Source organism: Thamnophis sirtalis, unplaced genomic scaffold (assembly GCF_051295495.1).
Source record: "Thamnophis sirtalis isolate CommonGarterSnake01/CBP01778 unplaced genomic scaffold, rThaSir2_p1.2 scaffold_2, whole genome shotgun sequence".
In the NCBI taxonomy this organism is placed as follows: Eukaryota; Metazoa; Chordata; class Lepidosauria; order Squamata; family Natricidae; genus Thamnophis; species Thamnophis sirtalis.
Genome location: NW_028261382.1, coordinates 154340615 through 154350435, shown reverse-complemented (window position 1 = coordinate 154350435; position 9821 = coordinate 154340615).

Below are 9821 nucleotides of genomic sequence, written 5' to 3'. Positions count from 1 at the left end.
CAGCTTTATGGTACTAGATCATTTTTTTTTTATAAAATGAGGTAAAAGCGGCGCGGGGGGGGGAGGTCCGTTTTGTTGCTTTAACGTTTTAATATCTTCAATGAAAGTACTGAGACAGAGGGATTAGACAGGGTGTCTTTTGTCTTGCCCTAGTTAGGATTTCTTAAGCAAATCCACTGGGCTTTCAACATGAAGCCAGAAAATGGGGACTTTTTAAAAACGCGGCGGGAAACAGGACAAATTGTTATAAAGCATGATTGTCACGCTGAAATCGGGACATCTGGTCACCTTAATCTAAACAGTTAGAGGGAGGTTCATTCCCTGCAAGGAGATGCAACAAAAGAAACCATAAATATAAGACATATACAAATAAAAATTGGGAAATATAATTGGTCCATTTTTCATTAACAGTTAAATCAATCTCAGCACTATATCAAAAACCTGAAACCAAATACATTTAAACTATAATGACATATAGAAATTATTGTACACAATTTATTTATAAAACAGGAAAACCGGGTTTCTAATTTGCTCAGTATGTTGTTTGTACTGCAAATGACATTGAAGTTGTTGTGAGTAAATGCAATTGTTAATACATTTAATTCCTAGTTATGTGTTTCGGTTAGAATACTTGTTGCACAAGTTGCAATGGTTATTAGTTTATTTCTGGGCCCAATTTAAGGTGCTGACATTGAGCCCTCGATGGTATGGGACAGGGTTATTTGAGGGACTGCCTCTTTCCAATTTCATCTGCACTTTCCACCACATCCAACAAAATGGGCATATAATCAGGGGTGAGATGCTGAGGGTTCGCAGGAGTTTGGGAGAACCTCTAGCTAAGATTCTGTGCAGTTCGGAGAACCCCCAAATCCAACTCCTGGATGGCCCTGCCCACCTTGCCCCTCCCATCCCAGTAGTCCCCACGCGACCCATTTTGGATGCAGGGTGTGCAGGGTGTGCGCGGAAGCTTGGGGAGAGTAAAAAACAGGCCTACCGGAAGTTCGGGAAGGCCGAAAATGGGCCTGTTTCCAGCCTCCAGAGCACCTCCAGAGCCTGGGAAGGCCATTTCCTCCTGGTGGCTCAAGGAAAGTGTCTGGAGCCTGGGGAGGGCAAAAAAGTCCCCTGCCACCATAGTGGAGGAGGCCAGCCAGGCCACCCAGCAACCGGACAGAGAACCCCTTCTAAAATTTTTGAAGCCCATCCTGGGTATATTACAGTTCTATTGTCTAGGAAGCTACTTTTGGCAGGCCCTAGGTGGCAGGCCTTTTTTTGTGTGTGGTGCTCACATTGTGGAATCTTCTCTCTCCCAGAGATCAAATCAGCCTCATTATTTCTGATCTTCTGAAGGTCCTTCAAGACCTGGTTAGGCCTACAGGCCTGGGAACTCCAGGGGATGGATGAACTCGTGAGGTGTCTCTGTTATTGTAAATATTGTCTAGTATTCTATGTTCTCTTAATTCTCCTTTTATAGTTTTTAATGTTTTTAATAATATTATATAAAAGTTTTAGGTAATGATTGTTCTATATTTATTTATGTTTTGGGTTGTTGTACCCCCAGATGGGTAAGCATATGCATTTGAACAATCAATCAAACAATATGAAACAAACCCTGAGTGGTTCACAGTATAAACACAGAATAACAAATATACAATCCAAATAGAAAGATTGAAACAAGATGTGGAATCTGGCCAGCAATAACAAAAAATATCATAAACCCAGCAAGGGGCTCCAACCATTCTGGGTTCAGAGCCTGAAGAGGAGCCAAGTTTTAAGGCCTCCAGGAACACCACCAGAGTGGGAGCCACTTGGCTCTCAAGGGGCACCTCGTTCCAGAGAGTAGTGCTACAACATAAAAGGCATGCATCCAAAGTCCCAATAGATTGCACTCCTTAATCAAAGGAAACTAGAGTATATACCAACCCTTCCAGATCAGGCCACCTTGGCCAACCACTACAGGAAATAACCACATCAGGCATTATATATCATTACTAACATCTTGAATCACAGTTGGAAGACATCTGGCAATCACATGGGCATACCAAGGCATACCTAGGCATACCTATCATGGTCCATGTTTTTGCATTCTGGACTAGTTGAAGCTTCCAAGTGACCTTCAAAAAATGTCATGTAAGTGTGTTACAGTAAACTGAGCCATGAAGTGACTAGGTTGGTGATGGCGAACCTGTGGCACAGGTGCCACAGGTGGCACGCAGAGCCCTCTGTGCGGGCATGTGAACTGTCACCCCAGCTCAGCTCCATCACCTATGTGTGTGCTTCTTCCACCGGCCAGCTGCTTTTTGGGACATTGCCACACATACACGAGAGGCGGGGGTGCATACGGGAAATGGGAGTGCATGTGGGGGGGCATGGAGGTCATGCACGCATGCGTGGGGGCAGGGCAGATGTGGGGGGTCATGTGAATATGCGCAGAAGTTGCATGCCTATGCATGGAGGGAAGGGGCACATGCAGAGGGTTGTGCATGCATGCTTGGAGATTGGGGAGCACAGGGAGGTCATGTGTGCATGCATGGGGGTGCATGTGTGGGGGCCGTGCATGGATGTGGGGGCGCATGTGGGGGTGGTGCATGCATTGCATTATGGGTATGCACGCACGTGTGTGCTTTTGGCATGCAGCAACGAAAAAGTTAGCTATCACTGGACTAGGACATGAGTAATATCTGAAGGGCCGCTTGCTCTAGTCTAGGAAATGATGCAACTGGGCACCAAATGAAGCTGTGTGAAGCCACAGGGCTCTATTTTGGTGAGCGAGGCCTGAGTGGCTTCCTTCCCAAGGAAACCTTTGTTTTGCCTAAGTGTGGCTAAATTCTTGAAATCTCTCCATCTAGATGGGAATCTTTTGCAACACATTCTCTGCTGTTTACTAAGTGCATAGAAGCAAGCAAGGGATTTGTTTAGGGCACAGTCTATGCAATTAACATAGCTCATTGAGTGCTATGCTATGTAGAGGTTTTCCTTCCTTCCCATGATGCAACATAACAAGCAAGAGTGGCTTTCTTTTTGCTTACTTATGCTTACTTATGATTTATTGAATAAACAATTGACTGGGTTCATCCATACATTAAACCAAAATGAAACAGTCCATATTCTGGGTTTATGTCTTGGGTGAAAACATTCCCTCTAAGTTCTTTGCCATAACATTCAATATCTAATTTGGTGACCTGTAGATAGTTTACATTTTATTTCCTTTTTATTTTTTTAACAAACTGTTTCTGATATAATATACGTAAGGCCAAATTGTGTTGGCTGGGAAGTTCAGAGAGATTCCAGATTCCTTTTCAATGAGAAAATGAGACAAAAAAAACCCTAGTTTCCGAGCAAAATTTATTAGATTGGAAGTTAAACTACTCAGTTGAGACATATTAATCTTTAATGTAAGTGGTAAGTTGACTTGTACACTTAATTGTGGAATGCATTAAACACAGCTGTGTTCTTTCTCTTCATTTTATTATTTTAAAAAACTCTGGACAGCATACATTTCCTTAAAAGCATAAACTAAATGGCCATCTCTCTTTTAAAATCTCAAGAAATCTTTTCCCAAAGTAAGTTTCATACCATATTTGAACCAAGGTCCTAAAATACAGAACAAAACAAGTATAGTGTTTATTAGCTAGTGTAATATTTTATGTTATTATTATTATTGCTTTTTTTTAACAATTACAACTTTATTTAACAAGAATATAGTGGTTAAGTGTAAGGCGCCAGAATAAAAACCAGGAGATAATGAGTTGTAGTTCCAGTTTAGGCATGAAGACCAGCTAGGTGACTTTGAGCCAGTCACTCTCTCTCAGCCCAGGATGTCGGGCTCAGCTGAGAAGCCAGACCAATGGACTGACATTTGGTTGATTTGCAGGGAAATGCTAGGAAGGGAAAAAAGAGCTCATACAGATTTAGAGACATATTTTAATTTCTCCTTTTTAAAAGGCATATCAACAGTGTGCTTGTTTTTTTATATTATATACTTTATTCATTAAACATGAAACTCAGCTGAACATTCAAAAATGCATCACAAATACCAGTGACTGATGCTAATGGTTGATATGATTTGCTGCCAGCGTCCTAGGTATCAACCAAGTACCTTCTTAAAATATAAGATGTTCCAAGTAGCGTAGTTTTTTGCAGTACCGCTGGTGTTATTGCAGGAAGCTGCAATTTGTTGATGTATCTTATAAAATTTTTGGACATGGTGCCAAGTGCCCCGATGACAATGGATATTACTGTTATATGCTTCAGCCATAGCCGAGTAGTTTTGATGGCCAGGTCACAATATTTCATTATTTTTTCTAGTTCTTTTTCTTCGACTCTGGCATCTCCAGGAACAGCGATATCAATAAACTGTACAATTCGGCCCTCTACAACTGTGATATCTGGTGTATTGTGCTCCAAATGACGATCCGTTTGCATTCAAAATTCCCACAAGATCTTCACCTTCTCATTTTCAATAACCTTTTCCACTTTATGTTTCCATGACTTTCTGGATACAGGTAAATCATATTTTTTACATAATGACCAGTGGATTAATTTAGCAACTCGGTCATGTCTAGCTTTGTAATCAGTTTGTGAGATTTTGCTGCATTCACATATTAAATGTGAAACAGTTTCAACTTTGTTATTGCAAAGTCGGCAGTTTGAGTTGTCAGTGGATTTTTGTATCTTCGTTTTCATGGTATTAGTTTGTAGTGCTTGTTCTTGAGTAGCCAGTATTAAACCTTCCGTTTCTTTCTTGATAGTTCCCATCTTAAGCCACATCCATGTCAAGTGGTCATCACATTTTCCTTCAATGTTTTTCAAGTGCTGTCCGTGCAAAGCTTTGGTTTTCCATCTATTTAATCGGTCATCCAGCTGTTTTTTCTTATATTCTGCCTTTGTTCTGTTGTTTTTATGCTGTTCTTCGTTTTCACAGCCTGCAGCAATTTTTCTGTACTTTAGTTCACATAATCATTCAAACTTCGTTTTTCTTCTTCTACAGTTTGATGGATTTGCAATAGCCCCCTGCCCCCCATTTTTCTTGGCAGGTACAACCTGTCGATGTTACTTCGTGGATGTAAAGCGTGGTACATATTCAGAAGTGTGCGTGTTTTCCAGCCCAAGTTTTCTAGTTCAGCCAAAGTCCAGTTGATGATTCCAGCTGAGTACCATATCACTGGAACTGCCCCTGTATTAATGGCTTTAATTATGTTTCTAGGATTCAGCTTTGATTTTAATATTTTGCGGATCCTCCTGAAGTATTCCTTTTGTGTTGACTCTTTGACTTTTCCATTCAAGATGTTATCTGCTTCCAATATGCCTACGTACTTGTAATCATCATCCTTTGCTAATGCTTTCACTATATTTCCATTTCCCAGTTGTATTCCTTCTTTTTTTTCCATTTTTCCTCGCTGCATGGATAATATAGCACATTTTTCAAGTCCAAAGTTCATTTTGATGTCACTGCTGAACAGTTGAACTGTGTTAAGTATTGATTTAAGTTCAGTGGGACTTTTAACATACTTGGATGCTATACCAGGATGTCGGGCTTAGCCAAGAAGTCAGACCATGGATTGACATTTGCTTAATCTGTGGGAAAATGCTAGGAAGGAAAAAAAGAGCACATACAGATTTAGAGACATATTTTAATTTCCCCCTTTTAAAAGGCATATCAACAGTGTGCTTGTTTTATATTAGCATTATTATTATTATTAGTCTTTAAAATTAAATTTTATTTAAAACAAAATTGTATTTTTTTAAAAAATTATCAGTAAAAATAGATAATTAATGAAACAATACAATTATTGCTCAATATAACATTAGTAAAAATACAAAAGTGTATTAAATTGTTTTTTAAATTATACATTTTGAACAGTGTCAAAACCTCATTAATAATGTTTTATAAATATTAAAAAAGAAGAAAAAGAAAAACTTTCTTAAAAATAATATAGATAAATATTTAATTCTGGCTTGCCCCTTAAGGATTATGATTGATAGTAGTGTCTATGGAGATTCTCAGTCATCCAGATCATAGTTGATATTAATCTATTGATTAAATGTACCTATGACTTTGTATTGTAACTTGATTACCTTGGACCACCTGTATATATTTTAATTTTTCACTCATGGGTTTTAGTTTTTCTGTCAGTATATTAAATACCAGAAAACCCAATGCCTAGCCCTAATTTACTTTATTTGATCAGTAGAAAAAATTCAATAGTTATTAGTGGCCAGATTCCCAATATATAACCAATCAAATAATTCTGGCTGCGGGACTACAGCTCTCTTGTGCACCATTATGCTATTCTTAATTATAGAACACTATACTTCAAATAAATCACTTCTGCTCAGAAGACAAATTAATGTCACAAATTTTGTTGATCTCTTTGGTTTCTATTTTTATTGTTTTAACTATGAGGAAACTGAGAAAATGTTCCGCCAATGCTGTTGAACCAAATTCTATTGTTCTCCCACCTCCTTTTCCTTCTTTTCAATTTATTGAACTTTGGAAAAATAAGTGAATAATGCAAAACATTATTTGTTTAATTGTACTACTTTGCATAATATTAGAAATATTTTAATAGCATATCAGAAAATAGCAGTTCTGCTTATGTTCTGCACGGAATTAAAGAGTTGTTAGGACCATCCCTTTCTCCAATTCTGAGGCAGCTCCAAAACAATTAGAGGTAGTCCTCAACTTATGATCAAAATTCTTTAAAAAAAACAACCCAATTTTTATTTGTTTTTGAACAAGGAAAAACAAACATAAAAGTAAAAAACCATCTTCCATTACAAATTGTAGAAAGTGTGTCAGTTGGTTACAGTATTTCCATGCATCTCTTTCATAGTCACTTTTCATATCAAATCGCATATTTTAAATTCACCTATATTCATGTATATCACATAAAAGCTCATCTCATAAAAGCTTGAAACCCAACATCTGTTCTTTCCATCAGCTTATCTTTGGTTATCGTTAGTGCTTCTGTCAAGATTTCTCTCCTTATCTCCATCAATTTTTCTCTCTTTTCTTCTTCTGTGCTTTGAAGTCTGGGATAGAGTTCTAATCCATCTATCTCCCCTTTCCATATTCCGCTCTTGCCATTACCAATCACACTCACTTTGTTGTCAGTATCCACAGTTTTCTTATCTCTTTGCTTAGAGCAGGGACGTGCAGTCAGGGGAGGCAGAGCCTCACCACTGTCATCATGAAAAGAAAAAAAATGTAAAAGGAAAAAGGCTAGAGCTGAGGTCAGGCTGAGCTAGTTGCTGCCAGAGTCACCATGGATGACTCTGCTTAGTGCTTAACTGTTTAAAAAAGCCTCTAAAAAAGCACCCTCTACAGGAGGCGGCAGGAGAATGACGTGCCTCATCTAGTCTGACTTTTTATGATCACTCGAGCAGAGTTAAACAAGGGTTAAAAGCCTAAAAATTCCTGACATAGATGAGGCCCATCGTTCTCCTGCCTCCTCCTGTAGACGGTGCTTTTTTAGAGGCTTTTTAAACAGATAAGCAGAGTCATCCATGGTGACTCTGGCAGCAACAAGCCCAGCCTGACCTTAGCTCTTGCCTTTTTCCTTTTACATTTTTTTCTTTTCATGATGGCAGGCAAGAGCAGAGTTGAAATCCTCTCTGAAACAGCTGGAAAAGGTACGTGTGGGTCGGAGGGAGGGGGGGAAAATTCAAACTTCATCCTCCTGGTGCAACTGTGTCTGTGTGTGTGTGTTTGAGAGAGGGGGGAGGGAGGGAGAGAGGGAGGAAAGAGGGAAAGGGAAAAGAAAAAGAAAGAATGAAACTTATTTAGCAACGGAGAAAAACATGCTGTCGCTTTAAATCGGAACTGAGCATGCCTGGCTGTGGAATTCTGGGAGTTGAAGTCCACAAGTCTAAAGAAATTGCTGCCTCACCAGCCATAAACCTCACCGCACCTCACTGGCTTAGAGGTAGTCCTCAATTTATGATCAAAATTGTGGTTGCTAAGGAAAACATTTATTAAGTGAATTTTGCTCATTTGACGACCTTTTTTGCTTCAGTGGTTAAGTGAATCATTGTAATTGTTAAATTATAACATGGTTGTTTCTGGAAATCTGGCTTCCCCATTGACTTTGCTTGTCAGAAATTCGCAAAAGGGGATCACATTACCCCAGGACACTGCAACTGCCATAAATAATAGTCAGTTGCCAAGTGCCTGAATTTTGATCATGTGACCATGGGGATTTTGCAACAGATATAAGTGAAAAACATCCATAAGATACTTTTTTCAGTGCCATTGTAGTTTTGAACAGTCACTAAACCAACTGTTGTAAGTTGAGGACTACCTGTAGTCTTTGACAAAGACTGGCCTGAGAGAACAAGTGATGGTCCCATGTTACTCAGGGAGCTTCTGTGGTCAAGGATGGATCATATGTAGTGGATCTCTCAAATTTGTCTGATCCAAATGTAAGCCATTAACAAAGTTAGACCTCATTCTGAGTCTGAAATTACTCTCTTGTTTGTTCTGTGTTCTGATCCTGTTGGTACTGCAGGAAATCCCAAAGGGAATTCAGAGTCTTCTGTCCTTAACTGTTTATTTGTTGATGTGATACACCTCTAATCATTGGGCCCTTTTCATTCTTTAGACCTGCCCAAAGAATAGAAAGGGAAGTGGTGGGTATTAAGGTATAACTATAATGTGGTATATAATATATCTGTATTTCTCCCCTTCATTTACTACTTCCTGCCTAGAGTGAGAAGTAGCGATTTTGAAGCTGTCTCTCACATTTGCTGTCATGCTAAATTTGGAGGATTGTTAAAATCGATATCCAACAATGAGGTACATAACTATTTCTAGCTACAAGCATTGGGACTATGTTGCAACATGGACTCAGCAAAGAGAAGCTAAGAAATGTTTATAGCTCTATCTCTGCTGGCTGTAGGCCAGGTGAGGCTAGCCAAATGCAGTTTCAGTGCTATGCCCTGACCTGAACCCAGATTGGAAAAGGTTCAGAACAATCTATTTTCTGGTGTCCTATTCCATCTATTTCCAAATCATAGGCCAGCCATATTGTATATTCTGAGGCAACCGATTCTGTTAAGATTTTTCAGTAAAACTATAGATAAAATCAGAACAAAATGTCTTAATATAAATTATTTTCCTGACAACCAACTGTTGTTTCTTCAACATGCAACCTGGGTTTCCTTCCAATAACCATGAAAATAATGCTGCATAATCCACTACATCGCTCAATGGCATATGTTCTGTCTTTAGCTTTGCACTGTTCTTTCAGATTAATACAACTTGCAAGAAGATATTGTTAGCTCTGCTCTCCGTTGGGAGAGTGAGTGCGTTCAGAGAAGCGTTGTGAGAGTTGTGTTGGGGAACACACAAACCAGCATACAGAGACACTGAAGTTTAAATAGGGTTTTACTTTCGTGGAAATAGAGGTGTCAGAGTCTATCAAACAGTCCAAGTCATACACAGTTAAGACAGTCAGTCATCAATGTCTTTCAGTTAAGGGATAATCAAAATAACATAGTCCATAATCATACAAACAGTCTGGTACTCAAAGTTTGCTAGCAGTTGCAAAATTTACAATAGCTCACGGCACTTTATAACAGCCAGCTTCCAAAACACTCAGATCAGATCAGCCCAGCATCTAACAAACAGAGAACTAACAGTTGTTCTGGCTCCCTCTTATGGCTGATTGAGGAAAACAGCAACCAATCACATTTTACAGTATGATTTAAAGAAACAGGTACAACATTGTTACATGATTTATATATTGCCAACCCAAACGTTAGAATTATAATCCTAACAGATATCATCTTAAAACGGGGAAGCTAGAATCCAAATTTTGCAG